The sequence below is a fragment of the Mauremys mutica genome, unplaced genomic scaffold (assembly GCF_020497125.1).
Source record: "Mauremys mutica isolate MM-2020 ecotype Southern unplaced genomic scaffold, ASM2049712v1 000866F_np12_obj, whole genome shotgun sequence".
Lineage (NCBI taxonomy): Eukaryota > Metazoa > Chordata > Testudines > Geoemydidae > Mauremys > Mauremys mutica.
Window position 1 is genome coordinate 36,871 of NW_025423065.1, and position 18,322 is coordinate 55,192.

An 18,322-nucleotide genomic window follows, 5' to 3' on the forward strand; every position below is an offset into this window, starting at 1 on the left:
AGCCAGAGCTCCCATGTTCTGCACATGAGCCTGTGTCAGAGGACGTGGGACCCAGGTCAGAACCAGTCACCAGAACAATATGACCCTTTATGGGGGACTTCTCTGCCTACTCTGCAATTTACACCCCCCCCCACTGAAGGGGGTGGGGTACAGCTCTGACTGAGAGGCCCCACAGGAGAAATTTCCGCCCAAAGACAAATTTGCGTGAAATGTTGAGAAGTGAAGAGCCCCCTTCCCCTCCCCCCAAATCCCCAGAACTCTAGTGTCACCCCCATGGCACCAGCACAGGGAACCCAGTGAGATGGGGTTACAGAATACAAGGGGGAGGCAGCAGGGACAGAGGTGACAGGGAATCTCTCTCTTTCCTTCTCTCTTCACTTTCTGTTCTTCTCTTTCCTTCCAGGAACTGCAGTCACAGCAGGGAGGGGTTTGTCTCTTTATCAGGGATCCCTCTGTGTCACGGAGGCTGCACAAGTCATAGATTCTGTGACTTCTGCAGTGGCCACTGCGGCTGACTCCGTGGCTGCCCCAGCAGCTGGCCTGGGGGCAGCTTGAGCAGTGGTTCCAAGGGTGGCAGGAGCAGCCACAGCTCAGTGGCTCCTGGCACCTGTCCCAAGGTGGCCGGAGCAGGGTTGGCCTCTGGGGATCCCCTCACCTGGCAGCATCTGGAGTGGCCAGGGGCGGCTCTAGGAATTTGGCTCCCCCAAGCATGTGCCTGCGGAGGGTCCGCTGGTCCCGCGGCTCCGGTGGACCTCCCACAGGCATGACTGTGGAAGGTCCACCGGAGTTGCCTGCCGCTCTCCCGGCAAAATGCCGCCCCACGCGCGCACGCTTGGTGCGCTGGGGTATGGAGCCGGCCCTGGGAGTGGCAGTGGGTCCCCAGGGCTTCTCCCCCAGCACATGGTGCCACGGGTCCCCAGGACTCCCTGCGCCCACAGCTGGTGCCACGGACCCCCTGGGCCTCCCTCCCCAAGATTCAATGAGGGGTATTTATGGTATAAGTCATGGCCGGGTCATGGGCAATGAGTGTTTGGTTTTTGCCTGTGATCTGTCCATGACATTTACTAAAAATACCTGGGATTAAATCTTCGCCTTCCTCATTCTCGATCAAATAAATCGAAACGCCTCCACCTGCAAGTGGATTTAGCCCAGGACCCTCAGAGTCAGCAGCTGTTACGCCCCCACTGAGCTCTCTGGTCAGGTGTCCTAGCGCTGGAAGCCTCCTGTTTAGATCCTAAAATAGCGTTTTTGCACCAGGGGGGCTGAAATTTTGGACTGGACATTATAGCTCCACTGTTATTTTACTGAATTGCTTCAAAACAGCAAGTCAAGAAAGTCTCCTAAGTGCCAGGCTCTCTGCCCTGGAAACAGCTGCCCCTGCTCTGCAGGAGTCTGTGCGCTCCACACAGCAACGTACACACCTGCTCCGCACTGAAGGAGGGGTCAGACAGTGACAGGGTTGGTAACACAAATACTTCAGACTAGTAACTCCAGGTCCCTTCCTTTCTTTAACCCAGGATGTGCCAGTCACCTGGTAACCATGGTGTTATCTTCACCTTAAAATACCGCTCAGGACATTTTCAGTGAGCCCTCCACCCCCTGCCCTGCCTGCAGCCAGCCCCTGCCTCCAGCCAGCCCCGCACCCTCTGCCCTGCCAGCCAGCCCGTCTGCAGCCAGCCCTGCACCCCATGCCCTGCCCGTAGCCAGCCCCTGTCTGCAGCCAGCCCTGCACCCTCTGCCCTGCCCCCACCAGCTGCATCCTCCCTGCCCTGCCTGCAGCCAGCCCCACACCCCCTGCCCTGCCCGCAGCCAGCCCCACACCCCCTGCCCTGCCCGCAGCCAGCCCCGCACCCCCTGCCCTGCCTGCAGCCAGCCCCACACCCCCTGCCCACAGCCAGCCCCTGCCACACCCCCTGCCCTGTCTCCAGCTAACTCCTGCCGCACCCCCTGTGGCCCCACCCAAAGCCAGCCAGCCCCCACACACCCCCAGCCGTGCACACCCTGCCCTGTCTCCAGCTAACTCCTGCCGCACCCCCCCTGCCTGCAGCCAGCCAGCCTGCCCCACACACCCCTGTCTCCAGCCAGCCCCGCACCCCTTGCCCTGCCTGCAGCCAGACCCTACCTCCAATCAGCCTCTGCCCTGCCTCCAGCCAGCCCCATGGCCACTGGTGCCCTGCAGTTCCCAGGGCAGTAACCCTGCACACCTGCTTCAATGAGGGGGGCAGGGAGCAGCTGGGACCCACACATGTGCACACCCGAGAGTGACCAGACAGCAAGTGTGAAAAATCAGGACAGGGAGTGGGGGGTAATAGGATCCTAGATAAGAAAAAGACCCCAAAATTGGGACTGTCCCTATACAATTGGGACATCTGGTCACCCTAGCACACCCCCAGGACTCCTGGGTTCCATTGCTGCATTTCCTATCGGTTCCACTGCTGGTTGTTTTCCTTTTCCTGGGGGACTCTGGGCAAGTTGCTCCCCCCTCTAGGGCTCCATCCCCAGCAGGCAAATGGGGATTTCGTACCTTCCCGCTATTGGAAAGTGCTGGGAGAATCCCCCAGCCAAAGCTGCTCTGACAGCGCTAAGCAGCATCTGACCATTCAAGGTCGGAGCGCGCTGCCCAGGAGGAGGAGTGTCTGGCTCTGGGGTTTCACTTCAGCCCAGTCTAGAGAGAGGGGCCCAGCCATGGGGTTTGGCTCAAGAAGACCAAGTCTCCAATTTGTTAAGGGCATTTTGAATTCCAGTCCTGTGCTCCAAAGTGCTTGGTGTCAGTTGCACGTTTTAGAATGATACTCTCCACTCCAAAAAAAACAGGAGTACTTGTGGCACCTTAAAGACTAACAAATTTATTGTAGCATGGGGTGCAGGGCTCACGAAAGCTCATGCTACAATAAATTTGTTAGTCTTTAAGGTGCCACAAGTACTCCTGTTTTTTTTGCGGATACAGACTAACACGGCTGCTACTCTGAAAACTCTCCACTCCATTTTCCAAATCATCATTCATATTGTTTACCCACATCCACTAGGCCTGGAACCCTGCCAAAGAAGGAAAGAGGCTGGGTTTGGGATGATTTGTTCTTGACAAATCCATGATCCCTCGTGCTAAGAACCAAATTATCCTGTAGGTGCTGCTGACAAACTGAGTGTTTAAGAATATATTCCAGTATCTCTCCAGCTATGGAAGTGAGGCTGGCTAGTCTGTAAGTCCCAGGGGTCTCTTTGTTCCCCTTTGAAAGATAGGTCCTGTCTTGTTCATGGATGGGAAGATGTTCTTTTTCAGGGATCTCAGACAAGAACTGGGGCACAACACATGGTTTGTTAAGGCCACAAAAATGGAGGCAGGAACCTCTTCTCTCCTGCTGGCAAAGAACCCCAGGTACCTAAAAGACAGGGACTCACATCCCTGAATGGGCTTTAAAAAAAAAGCAGTGGTTAAAAAGTTTGGCCCCAACCATTTCTTGTTTCCATAGACTAGACATTTTAGCAAACTTTAGAATTCCTTGGTGCAAACACCAAGAAACTCCCCTTTCTCCTTCACAGAGGGTTTAACGCCCCTTCTTTCACTCAGGCTCACGACTGCCCAGAGCTTGAGAATTGTCCCTGTTCCCATTGGACAGATGGGGAGGAGCCTGAGGCACAGAGAAGGGAAGTGACCTACCCAAGGGCCAGCAAGGCAGTGGCAGAGCCAGAAAGAGAAGCCACCAGTCCTTACTCCTGTTCTAACAAACAGCAAACCCCCAGAGGCAGGGATGGAGCCCAGGAATCGAGATGGTGGGGAAATTTCATTGAAACCGTTTGTCAGAAAATACCATTCAGACTAAACCAGTTTGTTTCTCGAAATCATAACAAGTGGGATGAAAGTTCTTTGCAAAAATATTTTGTTGCAAAACAAAAGCATCTCCTGTTTGTCACAGTGCGTTAAATTGTCTCATCACACACAAAGAGGAGACACTTCGATCTCAAACATTAGATAAGATGCTTCAGTCTGAGCTAAGTCGTTGCTGCTCTTAACAATTTCAAAATTAAAAAAACCAAATCAAATAGAGTATTTCAGCTATTCTATTATGTCATAATCTGCTCTGAGTAAATGTGATAGGACACCTCATATTATGCACTACTCCTAGTGACACTCTCCAATGGATCCCCATCCTCCACCCACCGTGAGGTAGGTAGGAGCGGATCATTATTATCCCTCCTTGAAAGAGGGAGAAGCTACATGTGAGAAAGAAGAATTGACTTGTCTGAGGTCACACAGCCAGTCAGTGGCAGAGTTGGGAATAGGACCCAAGAGCTCTGATTTTCAAACTAACCATCGGATCTTGAATTTCAGACATTGAATGACCTGAATAAAGTGCTCTCAGATGAGCTCCAGACCAACAACAGTGCACAGGAATTATTCAGCAAGTATTTGAGGAGAACTGCAATGTTAGAGAGAATCATGAACTGCTCAGAGACCATTAATATAGAGAAGCAGCAAAATTCATCAAACATAGAACTGGTTCTGACTTATTTCCTTGGTCTTAAAAGAGACCAACAAGGACCTGAGTCTCCTCCCTGTCAATAACCCCCTGCTCAGCCAATCAGGGTAGAGACTGAGGAAGGGAGGCTGAGGGTTCTCACCAGAGAGCCCAAAGGATGGCCCAGGTCACTGGTGGGGATCAAATAAAATTCGGCCTCCTTAAGCTCGTGTTTTCCATGCCTAGAATTCAACTGTCACCAGATGGATCAGACTGAACAGGTTTCAAACCTCCAGGAGGCTCTTACCTTTTAAACAGGGACAGCTGTTTTCTAGTAAAATCCCTAAAAGGGAAGGAGAAAACTCGAAAGAGGTTCCTCGTGGCGCTCACGTCCGTGAACCCGAATACTCTCTCAGTCCTCAAAGAGAGACCTGGAGAAGGAGACTTGCTGAAGCAAAGCCACAGGGGTCTCTGAGGTTTCCCTGGCCCCTCGCCCCTGTTCTGCCTGGCTGATGTCAGCATCTCTCTGTGAGGTCACCACCTCCCCACCACCTTGGACCAATAGTCTGAGGTCCTGCAAAAGACCTTTGTGATGTCACTGCCACACCCCTCCCTTGCTGTGCCAATGTCCTGCCCCTGGCCAGGCACTTTGGAGGTTTGAGCTACTCCAGGTGGATCACCCCACTCAAGGAGCGTTCGTTCTAGGCAGAACTGACACCAACTTGTCTGGCTGGGGTGTTCCCTGGAAGCAGAGCACAAGTTTGAAATATGGGCAGCATAGAGCCAATATTCATAACGTCAACTACAAAAATGATACACATCTAGAGATAGCATCATTATAATCAGCCAATCAGAACCTCTCCATAGACCCCTTACAGGACAACCTTTCGACAATATTGGCTGCAAATATAGAACCGTGGTCGCAGCAGTGATCTATACAGTTACAGATTATGTCAATAACATTACAAGAAGTGACACGGCATCAGTGAGACTGATACTGGAATACTGCCTCCAGTTTTGGTGTCCTCATGTGAAAAAGATGTTGTGAAATTGGAGCTGGGGCAGCAAAAAGCCACCAAATGTTCTGAAGGCTGAAGAAAAATGCCTTCCAGGGAGCTATTGAAAGAGCTCAACCTGTTTAGATTATCAAAAGAAGATTGAAAGGTGTCTTCACTGAAGTGTTGAAGTGCCTTAATGGAGAGAAAAGATTGGGTATTAAAGGGCTCTTGAATCGAGCAGAGAAAGGCATAACAAGACCCAATGGCTGGAAGATGAAAAGAGACAAATTCATATTACAACAAAGGCACAAATATTCACCAGCGAGGATGATTCACCACAGGAGCAAGCTACCAAGGAAAGTGGTGGATTCTCCATCTCTTGATGTCATTTAATGAAGACTAGATGCCTTTCTGGAATGTGTTTACCCCAAAAGTAGCTCTTGTGTCATACAGGAGGCCTGTGATATGCAGGGGGTCAGATTAGATGGTCTAATGGTCTCTTCTGGCCATGAAGTCAACTAATTTCTGAAAAACTGAGTGTAGCATTGGGAGCAGCGTCTGATGTTTCCCTGTCTAGCCGGCTTGGTGCCTAGAACGAACGCTCCTTGAGTGGGGTGATCCCCAAGGAGTAGCTCAAACCTGCAAAGTGCCTGGCCAGGGGCAGGACATTAGCCCAGCAAGGGAGGGGTGTGGCAGTGACATCACAAAGGCCTTTGGCAGGACCTCAGCCTATTGGTCCAAGGTGGTGGGGAGGTGGTGACCTCACAGAGAGATGCTGACATCAGCCAGGCAGAACAGGGGCGAGGGGCCAGGGAAACCTCAGCGACCCCTGTGGCTTTGCTTCAGCAAGTCTCCTTCTCCAGGTCTCTCTCTGAGGACTGAGAGAGTATTCGGGTTCACGGACGTGAGCGCCAGGAGGAACCTCTTTTGAGTTTTCTCCTTCCCTTCTAGTGATTTTACTGGAAAACAGCCGTCCCTGTTTAGAAGGTAAGAGCCTCCTGGAGGTTTGAAACCTGTTCAGTCTGATCCAACTGGTGAGAGTTGAATTCTAGGCATGGAAAACACGAGCTTAAGGAGGCAAAATTTTATTCTGCACCTGGGATTCTGTCCCTTAGAATCACTGGGGTCATTGGGGTTTGTCCTTTTTGTTTCCCCTTTTCCTCCCTCCCTCCCTCCCTCCCTCCCTCCCTCCTTTCTCTTCGTCTCTTGCTTCTTTTGTCCTTTTTCCTGTTCCCCTCCCAACACCAGAAGGAGTGTGTGTGTGTGTGTGTGTGTTTTGCGGGGGAGTGCTCTGCAGCTCCCACTGTGGGAGGTCCACACAAAAATGTGGGGCTGAAATAGAGCTCGGGCAGTGATCCCCACCAGTGACCTGGGCCATCCTTTGGGCTCTCTGGTGAGAACCCTCAGCCTCCCGTCCTCAGTCTCTACCCTGATTGGCTGAGCAGGGGGTTATTGACAGGGAGGAGACTCAGATCCTTGTTGTTCTCTTTTAAGACCAAGGAAATAAGTCAGAACCAGTTCTATGTTTGATGGATTTTGCTGCTTCTCTGCATTAATTGTCTCTGAGCAGCTCATGATTCTCTCTAACATTGCAGTTCTCCTCAAATACTTGCTGAATAATTCCTGTGCACTGTTGGTCTGGAGCTCATCTGAGAGCACTTTACTCAGGTCATTCAATGTCTGAAATTCAAGATCCGATGGATAGTTTGAAAATCAGGGCTCTTGGGTCCTATTCCCAACTCTGCCACTGACTGGCTGTGTGACCTCAGACAAGTCAATTCTTCTTTCTCACATGTAGCTTCTCCCTCTTTCAAGTAGGGATAATAATGATCCGCTCATACCTAGCTCACGGTGGGTGGTGGCAGGGCTGGCTCTAGGTTTTTTGCCACCCAAAGGAAAAAAAATTTAGCTGCTCCCACCCACACCCTCCTGCTGCCCAACCCCTGGGCTCCCCCCGCATTTGAACCCTCTGCTGTCCCCGCTCTGGGCCTCCCCCCACCCACAGCCCCCTGCTGCCCCAGTCCTGGGCTCTCCCCCCCCCCCACACACCCCTGCCACCCTAGCCCTGGGCTCTGCCCCCCTGACCTGCACCCTCCTGCCGTAGGCTCTCCCCCACACACACCCCACGTTGCACCAGCTCTGTGCTTCCCCCTCCCCACCAGTGCTCCCCCACCCACACACCCTCTGCTGCCCCAGCCCTGGGCTCCCCCTCCCCCACCTGTACCCTATGGGGGGCGCAATTTTATATTTTTGCCTTGGGTGCAAAAATAGTGAGTTACGGCTCTGGGACCCCATATTGCGCTAGGTGCTGTACAATCCCTGGCCAACACTGGGACACCCAGGGGGTTCCCCTCAATTTTCCTGAGCCTCTGCTGCCCAACTTCTTCTGAGTCCATCTGGATCACCACCCCCCCGCCGCAAAAACCCACCTTTCCAAACAGTCCTCCTTTCCCTGCCCCCTAATTCCGCTTTCACACCCTGGGCCCATCTCCTCTGTTTGTTCTCCCCGGGTGATCAGAGATGGAGGCAACTTCAGCCACTGGAGCCAGCCCCAGCGAGCGCTGCAGCCCGCCCAGGGGGTGTTTGCAGACACAGGAAGGGAGCAGCTGGGAGCGGCGGGTTCTGGGAAGAAGGAGACAGGAGAACAAATCGCAGAGACCTAACGTGGGGCAGCTCCAGGGGGCGGGGCTCTGGCACAGCCCAGGGGCGGGGCAGCTCTTGGGAGCGGGGCAGCTCTTGGGGGCGGGGCTCTGGCACAGGCCGGGGGCGGGGTAGCTCCAGAGGGTGGGGCTCTGGCACAGCCCAGGGGCGGGCAGCTCATGGGGCGGGGCTCTGGCACAGCCCGGGGGCGGGCAGCTCATGGGGCAGGGCTCTGGCACAGCCCGGGGGTGGGGGAGCTCCTGGGGGCGGGGCTCTGGCACAGGCCGGGGGCGGGGCAGCTCCTGGGGGCGGGGCTCTGGCACATTGTGACGCGGAGCCCGGGCTCAGCAGCTGCTCCCTGTTGGCCACGTGCTGCCAGCAGCGCTGGAGCCGCCCGGGCCGGAGCGGAGCCGCTGTTCTCAGCTGCCGCAGGAGCTGCCCCCGGCCCCGCTGGGCTCCAGGTGGGGACAGAGCCTGGGGCCCGGGGCTCCCCTGGGTGCGGCTGGCGGGGCGGGAGGGGAGGGGAGAGGCCGGAGCTGCAGGCGGGGAAGGGCGGGGGGGGGCAGGCGGGGGGTTGATCGGTCTCTGGGCACCAGGGGAGCCCCGGGGCAGAGTGTGTGTGTGAGTGTCCCGGGCCCAGGCGTGCGCATGGGGGGAGCCCCGGCACCCCAATGCCCTGAGCCCCGGCTGGGGAGGCTGCTCCCCCCCTCCCGTGGGGGCTCTGGGGGGGGGAGGAGGCTGCGGCGGCTGCAGGCGGGTGCTCGGCCCCCCCCCGGGACTGACCCGGTGCCGGCAGCTTGTGGTGCCTCCTCCGTGGAGCTTTTCCCCGGGGGCGGCCTGGGCGCAGCTGCGATCAGCTGTTTGCTGGGTGGGCTCCGCTCCGCTGCTTCCCCCCCCCGCTCCTGTGGGGCTGAGTGAGCCCCCCCAACAGCCCCAGGGGTCAGTGGGGGGGCGGGGCCAGCAGCAGCAGAGCCCCCCCCCGCTCCCCTGGGGCTGCCCCGCCCCGCTCGGGCTGGGGGCTCTGCCAGGGCCCCCGCGTGAATCGCTGCTCCCTGCCCGCCGGGCTCGGCTCCGGCCACAGCAGCGGCGGGTGCCCCGGGGAGCCCAGCTGGGCTGGGGCTGGGGGAGGTTGGGGGGAGGAGAAGCTCCAGATACCGGCGGGGGAGGGGGAGAGGAGCCCAGACCCCAGCAGGAGCTGCACTGGGTGGGGGTGGGATGGAGCGGGAGAGGAGCCACCCTGGGGCAGGGAGGAGAACCCCGGACCCTGGCAGAAGATGTGGGGCTGAAGTCCCCGGCTCGGGAGCCCCAGCCACCTTAGTGGCAGAAGTTGCAGGGCCGAAGCCCTGACCCCCCCTCTGTGTGGAGCTGGCCTGAGCCCCTCTCGCTCCCATCCCCCCTGTGGAGCTGGCTCTCACTCTCTGGCTGTGGAGAAATTCAGCCCAAATCTCCCCATGTTGGTATCTCCATTTCCCCCCATCACCCAGCCATGAATGGATTTAGCCCAGGAGGCAGGGTCAGTGTTTGCCCCATTGAGCAGGCGGGATCTAGGGCACAACGAGGTGAAGTGACTTTCCCAAGGCTGAGCAGGGAGTCTGTGGCAGAGCAGAGACTCAACCCCAGAACACCTGAGCCTGAGACCTGTGCCTTAACCACTAGGCCACCTTCCCCCCGAAGGAGAGGGAACCTCCTCCGCCACTTTGAGTGTGTGGGTGGGAGCAGCCACTAGACAGAGCTGCCAGGAGGTGGGGAGGGAGGTTGGATAGTTGGGGGGGTGATTAGGGGGTGGGAGGGTCCCAGGAGGGGGCGGTCAGGGGACAAGGAGCAGGGGGGGTTGGAGGTTCTGAGGGGGGCAGCCAGGGGGCAGGAAGGGGGAGGCAGTGGATGGGGTGGGGCTAGGGCGGGGCTCCCTGGGTGCGCACCCTAATGAAATGTGCTGCACACGCCTATGGTCACAGGGGTGAGCTACTCGCATCCTTTTCCTGTTTGTGCCATTTCTTTCCATCTCAAAACCTGAGAACAATTCTCTCTGATTCTTCCCCTTCTCTCTCCCCTCCCCACATGTGGCTAGAAAACCCAAGGAGATTCCCTCGTTTTCTCTAAAATTATTGACTCTCTAGTATCTTATTTTCCCTATTTTGTCCATAATTCTTCAATTCTCCTCAGCTTTGGGATGTGAACCCAGCCCGTTTATCTGCAGCAATTTGCCCTTGGGTAGGTGGGAATTTGCTGTCCCGTGTCATTCCCTGTGATGTTATTGATATAAACTGGGACCTATAGAACATGATTGCAACCAAGGTCTTATGTAAAGGGGGTCATATAAGGTGTCCAACACCAGGTTATGGGTTGCTGGTTATAATTATGGGGTCTATATGTATGTATCATTTTGTAGTTGAAGTTATGAGTATTGGCTCTATACTGTCTGTATTTCGAACTTATGCTGTGCTTCTGGGAGACATCCCAGACAAGTTGGTGTTAGCTCTGCCTAGCATGTTTGATGACCCATTAAGGACCATCAGCTATTCAACTGACCCATTGAGAGAAGGCAGATACGCCTTGTAACTCAGCAAAGTATGCAGGGACTTGCCCATGTGACTCCAGACTCCATTTTGCTGTAATTTTCCACAGTAAGAACAAAGAGGTTCTTACACCTCGAAAAGCCTATAAAAGGCTGATGCCTCATCTCCATCTTGTTTTCAATCCTGCTTCTTACCTCTGGAGGAACTTTGCTACAAACTGAAGCTCTGAACAAAGGACTGACTGACCCATCCCAGCGGGGGATGTACTCCAGAGACTTGTTTTGACCCTGCAGTTTACTCCATCACTGCTACAAGCCTGAATGAAGAACTTTGCCATTACTGCATGTAATTGATTCCATTTAACCAATTCTAGCTCTCAGCTCTCTCTTTTTCCTTTTATGAATAAACCTTTAGATTTTAGATTCTAAAGGATTGGCAACAGCATGATTTGTGGGTAAGATCTGATTTGTATATTGACCTGGGTCTGGGGCTTGATTCCTTGGGATCGAGAGAACCGTTTTCTTTTATTGGGGTGTTGGTTTTCATAACCATTCATCCCCAGGACGAGTGGCCCTGGTGGTGATACTGGCAGACTGGAGTGTCTAAGTTTCAGAGTAGGTGTATTCTATTTGCTACCCAAGATCCATAAACCTGGAAATCCTGGACACCCCATCATCTCAAACATTGGCACCTTAACAGCAGGATTGTCTGGCTATGTGGACTCTCTCCTCAGGCCCTATGCTATCAGCACTCCCAGCTATCTTCGAGACACCACTGACTTCCTGAAGAAACTATAATCCCTTGGTGATCTTCCAGAAAGCACCATTCTGGCCACTATGGATGTGGAAGCCCTCTACACCAACATTCCACACAAAGATGGACTACAGGCCATCAGGAACAGTATCTCCGATAATATCACGGTAAACCTGGTGGCTGAACTTTGTGACTTTGTCCTCACCCATAACTATTTCACATTTGGGGACAATGTTTACCTTCAAGTCAGTGGCACTGCTATGGGTACCCGCATGGCCCCACAGTATGCCAACATCTTTATGGCTGACTTAGAACAGCGCTTCCTTAGCTCTCCCTAACGCCCCTACTCTACTTGCGCTACACTGCTGACATCTTCATCATCTGGACTCATGGAAAAGAAGCCCTCGAGGAATTCCACCGTGATTTTAACAATTTCCATCCCACCATCAACTTCAGCCTAGACCAATCCACACAAGCAGTCCATTTCCTAGACACTACTGTGCTAATAAGCGATGGTCACATAAACACCACCCTATACCGGAAACCCGCTGACCGCTATACTTACCTACATGTCTCCAGCTTCCATCCCGGACACACCACACGATCCATTGTCTACAGCCAAGCTCTAAGATACAACCGTATTTGCTCCAATCCCTCAGACAGAGATAAACACCTACAAGATCTCTATCAAGCATTCTTAAAACTACAATACCCACCTGCTGAAGTGAAGAAGCAGATTGACAGAGCCAGAAGAGTACCCAGAAGCCACCTACTACAGGACAGGCCTAACAAAGAAAATAACAGAACGCCACTAGCCATCACCTACAGCCCCCAACTAAAACCTCTCCAGCGCATCATCAAAGATCTACAACCTATCCTTAAAGATGATCCCTCACTCTCACAGATCTTGGGAGACAGGCCAGTCCTTGCTTACAGACAGCCTCCCAACCTGAAGCAAATACTCACCAGCAACCGCACACCATACAACATAAACACTAACCCAGGAACCTGTCCTTGCAACAAAGCCCGATGCCAGCTCTGTCCACATCTATTCAAGTGACACCATCATAGGACCTAATCACATCAGACACGCCATCAGGGGCTCGTTCACCTGCACATCTACCAACGTGATATATGCCATCATGTGCCAGCAATGCCCCTCTGCCATGTACATTGGCCAAACCAGACAGTCTCTACGCAAAAGAATAAATGGACACAAATCTGGCATCAGGAATCATAACATTCAAAAACCATTGGGAGAACACTTCAACCTCTCTAACCACTCAGTGACAGACTTGAAGGTGGCAATTTTGCAACAAAAAAACTTCAAAAACAGACTCCAAAGAGAAACTGCTGAACTGGAATTAATATGCAAATTAGATACAATTAACTCTGGCCTAAACAGAGACTGGGAATGGTTGGGTCATTACACTAATTGAATCTATTTCCCTATGTTAAGTTCTCCTCACACCTCCTATGGATCATCTTAATTACCACTTCAAAAAAATTTTCCTCCTGCTGATGATAGCTCATCTCAATTGATTAGACTTTTCCTGTTGGTATGCATACTTCCACCTTTTCATGTTCTCTGTATGTATAAATATCTCCTGTCTGTGTGTTCCATTCTATGCATCCGAAGAAATGAGCTGTAGCTCACGCTAAAATAAATTTGTTAGTCTCTAAGGTGCCACAAGTACTCCTGTTCTTTTTGTGGAGTGTCTAAGGAAATTGCTTGTGTGACTTGTGGTTAGCCAGTGGTGTGAAACCAAACTCCTCTTTGGCTGGCTGGTTTGGTTTGCCTTACAGGTGGAAAAACCCCAGCCTAAGGCTGTAACTGCCCTGTTTAAGCAATTGGTCCTGAACTGGCACTCTCAGTTGGGTCCCGCCAGGACCGTATCGTCACACCCAACAAGCTACACTGAGGCAAAAACTACCTGTGCCTTCCATCCACTAGGGCTGTACATGGCGTTAGCTGCTCAAGTTAGTGATCTTGGGGTAAAAAGGAAATTTTTAGTTGTAGAGCAGATGTAGCCCAGGTGCAGTGGTTGGCATTGGCTTACCCCTTGACCTGACCTAAACTCCATCACTGTTCCTAGTCTAAACAAACCCTGAGCATCACGGTTATACTGTTCCCCCATTTCACAGCAATTGTTAGTCATCAAGTTCCCCCTTCAGAAACCAATTGTTTCATTCCCAGTTGCTCTGATGTTGCTTCAGGTTGTGCTGGGGAGCAGATATTTTTGCTACCATTTTCCTCACTTAAATATATTGAACTATAACAAAGTGCAGGAACAGCATAGGGATAGGGGAAAATGTCATTTCTCCTCTATAACAGCAGAAGAACATAGGGAATCCCTCTGATTGAAGATATGGAATGAAGATATGGGGATAGACATTACGGTATCTGAGGTAGAAGCCAAACTTGAACAGCTTAACGGAAGTAAATCAGGGGGCCCGGATAATCTTCATCCTAGAATATTAAGGGAATTGGCGAGTGAAATTGCAAGCCCGTTAGCGATGATTTTTAATAAATCTCTAAACTCGGGGGTTGTACCGTTTGACTGGAGATTAGCTAATATAGTTCCTATATTCAAGAAGGGGAAAAAAAGTGACCCGGGTAACTACAGGCCTGTTAGTTTAACATCTGTAGTATGCAAAGTCATGGAAAAAATTTTAAAGGAGAGAGTAGTTACGGACCTTGAGGCCGATGGCAACTGGGACAAATTACAGCATGGTTTTACGAAAGGTAGATCGTGCCAAACCAACCTGATCTCCTTCTTTGAGAAAGTAACAGATTTTTTAGACAAGGGAAATGCGGTGGATCTAATATATCTTGATTTCAGTAAGGCGTTTGATACGGTACCGCATGAGGAATTACTGGTTAAATTGGAAAAGATGGGGATCGAAATGAAAATCCAGAGGTGGATAAGGAGCTGGTTAAAGGGGAGACTGCAGAGGGTCGTATTGAAGGGTGATCTGTCGGGTTGGAGGGGGGTTACCAGTGGAGTTCCTCAAGGTTCGGTTTTGGGTCCGATTTTATTTAATCTATTTATCGCTGACCTCGGAACCAAAAGTAGGAGTGGGCTGATAAAGTTTGCGGATGACACCAAGTTGGGAGGTATTGCCAATTCGGAAAAGGATCGGGATATCCTCCAGGGAGATTTGGATGAAGTTGTAAACTGGAGTATTAGTAACAGGATGAAATTCAATAATGAGAAGTGTAAGGTTATGCATTTAGGGATGACTAACAAGAATTTTAGTTATAAGCTGGGGACGCACCAGTTGGAAGTAATGGAGGAGGAGAAGGACCTAGGAGTCCTGGTTGATCGTACGATGACTATGAGTAGGCAATGTGATGTGGCCGTTAAAAAAGCTAATGCGGTCTTGGGATGTATTAGGCGAGGTATTTCTAGTAGAGATAAGGAGGTGCTAGTCCCGTTATATAAGGCGTTGGTGAGACCTCATTTGGAGTATTGTGTGCAGTTTTGGTCTCCCATGTTTAAGAAGGATGAATTCAAACTGGAACGGGTACAAAGAAGGGCCACTAGAATGATCCGAGGAATGGAAAGCCTGTCGTATGAAAGGAGACTTGAGGAGCTCGGTTTGTTTTCCTTAACCAAAAGAAGGATAAGATGAGATATGATTGCACTCTTTAAATATATCAGAGGGATAAATACCAGGGAAGGAGAGGAATTATTTCAGCTCAGTACTAATGTGGACACGAGGACAAACGGATATAAACTGTCAGTCAGGAAATGTAGGCTTCTCTGCATTAATGGTCTCTGAGCAGTTCATGATTCTCTCTAACATTGCAGTTCTCCTCAAATACTTGCTGAATAATTACTGTGCACTGTTGTTGGTCTGGAGCTCATCTGAGAGCACTTTACTCAGCATCTCTCTGTGAGGTCACCACCTCCCCACCACCTTGGACCAATAGTCTGAGGTCCTGCAAAAGGCCTTTGTGATGTCACTGCCACACCCCTCCCTTGCTGGGCCAATGTCCTGCCCCTGGCCAGGCACTTTGGAGGTTTGAGCTACTCCCTGGGGATCACCCCACTCAAGGAGCGTTCGTTCTAGGCAGCAAGCCGGCTAGACAGGGAAACATCAGACGCTGCTCCCAATGCTGCACTCCGTTTTTCAGAAATTAGTCGACTTTATGGCCAGAAGAGACCATTAGAGCTCACTAGAAGGCATTTTTCTCCAGCCCTCAGAACATTTGGTGGCTTTTTGCTGCCTCAGCTCCAGTTTCACAACATCTTTTTCAAATGAGGAAACCAAACCTGGATGCTATTCCAGTATCGGTCTCACAGATGCCGTGTCACCTCCTGTGACTTTATTGACATAATCTGTAACTGTATAGATCACCGTTGCGACCACTGTTCTATATTTGCAGCCAATATTGTAGAAAGGTTGTCGTGTAAGGGGTCTATGAAGAGGTTCTGATTGGCTGATTATAATGATGCTATCTCTAGATGTGTATCATTTTTGTAGTTGATGTTATGAATATTGGCTCTATGCTGTCCGTATTTCAAACTTGTGCCATAATGGAGGAGTAAACAGCTACCTTGTTAGAAGTGGCTTTACCAATAGATGGAACCTGGGATTTAAAATCTAAATGATCACACTGTGTTTGGGATCCATTTGAATTCCCCTTCCAGGTCTTTGACACTTTCATCTCCACTCATAGCGACTCTGGTATAGGATTAAAGAAGTCAAAGCATCATCTGCAAGCACAGACAACGGAGAATGCTTCATCACATGACACTTTGAGAAGTGGATGGATAGAATGTGATAAAGATAAACTCTGCCTGGCTCAGACAAAGGGTAACAGTTCTGCAGTGATGAGGAAGGAGGGAATCTCTGAGTCACCTGTCCACGGTCGGGTCTTCCCAGTGCTCCCGAGCTGGAGAGTGGCGAACCCCCTCGGTCCCGCCGTGAGACTGAGGAACAGGAGGCCTGTCACCCCCATTCCTGCCGTCCTGCATTCCTGGTGTCCAGCCTTCCACAGGGCCTCCCTGCCAGCGAGGAAACCCACCCGTCGTCTGGACGCCCCAGGGCTCCTCCTCAACGGCTCTAAACCAGCCAGAGAGTGGAAGGTCCTGGGCCTCGCGCCGGCCCGTGGGATCCGCTGCACCTGCACAGGGGGGAAAGGTTTCTGTGCTGGGGCATCGTTTAATGTTTTCCGGTTTCCAAGGGAGGGTTTCTGGGCCTGAGCGTTAAGCTCCCAAAGCCAGTCACTGTTTCATTGGATTCATTGTTTGCATTTTCCCCTCTTCCCCCAGTTTTCTGTACCTTTACCCTGACTACACTGACCTTTGTTTGTGCCAAACCACCTTGTCTCCTCTTTATTTTATTTACAGCTCACAAGGAGGGAGGCTAAATCCACTGGTGATAGAGACAGGAGGGAGTCGAGTTTGTATCTTCTGAGAAAAGGGGCGTTTTCCTTTCCTATTTCTCCCCTGCCATTGCTAACGTTTTCCTTTTGAAGCGCTGCCTTATTCAGCTTGAGGTAACATTACCTTTTGAGATAAAAACTACGAAATACAGAACTAGAGAAATTTTTTAGAAATCTGGGATTTAGACATTTTATTTAAAGCAAGGGGGGGTGTCGGAGTTTCTGAGAAGGTTTTTGTTTGCAAGAAGCAACATTGTTGGGTCTGTTATTGTACCAAGGGGGGAGATGGTTGTCTATAAAGGAGGGGTGAAAACTAAATGCATCTGATGAGGATGGGATTTGAACCATGTGTGCAGAACACAATAGATTAGCAGTCCACCACCTTAACCACTCAGCCACTTCATCTGAGCTGTAAAAAAAGAGACAGGAGGAGAAATCTAAGGCCAGCAGAGATAGGGACACTAAGAAGTTTTTAAATCCTAAGCGTAAGCAGGGGCTGAATGAGCTCCCCCCTCACATCTAGTGAGGAGCTGGGGGAAGACTTCAGGAACAGGCCGTGTTTGCATAGACACCCCTACTCTGCCCAGCTATGCAGCATGAGGGGGCCGCTTCCCCAAAATGACCAGTTTGGGATGGTGGTGGGTTGCAAATCACTTTAGGATTGAGTGGAATGAAATGTTATTCTCCTTCCTGTACGAGTGAAGGGAAGCAGAACGTACCTAGGCCGTCCTGACGGAGGGGTGGGTGGGTGGGGGAGGAATCGCTTTCATTGGACGGCAGAGAAGTGATTGAGGACGTCACCCTAACCCAGTGGTCCCCAAACATTTCACACTGCGCCCTCGTACCCATGGCTGTGGCCCCTCGGAAGCCGCGGTCGAGAACTGCGGCTGGGAGTGGGGCCGTTGTTTGCTGGGGAGAGGGGTGTGGACAGGGGTCAGGGGGTCGAGGCCGGGCTGGGAGCCAGGGGCCCAGGCTGAGGGTGGGGTTGGGGAAGAGCTGGGACAGAGTGGGGCTGAGTGGGGCTCCCTCCCTGCCCTCCATGGGGGCTGGCTCAGGCCCTGAGGTGCCCCCATGAAAGTTCCTCTGTGTCCCCCTAGGAGTCACGCCCCACATTTTGGGGACCACTGACCCCTACTCGCTAAGCAGGGGCTAGTGATGCCAAAGACCAGGGAAAGGGAGAACAAGTGCGGGGGCCCCAGCACCGGAACCATGACCCCCCCCACTTCTGTGTGTGGCTCCGCCCCCTTCCACACCTTCCACCCACGGCCCCACCCACTGTCACCTCTGTTCCACCCCTTCCCCCACTGGCCCCACCCTGTCACTCCTTTACCCCGGCCCCGCTGCGGCCCCAAGACCAGAGAAGCTCTGTGCCCCTGCTGCAGCCCCCGGGCCGTAGCAGGGAGTGGGAGCTCCTCCAGCCCTGGGGCCAACATGGGGGAGAGTTTCACAGGGGGGCCCAATTTGGCCAGGGCCCCTAGTCATGGGCCCCACTGCCCCCTTGGCAACGCAAGGTTTGGGGAGGCTGAGCCCCCCCCGAGCCTCCATTACGAGCCGCCCAGGCTA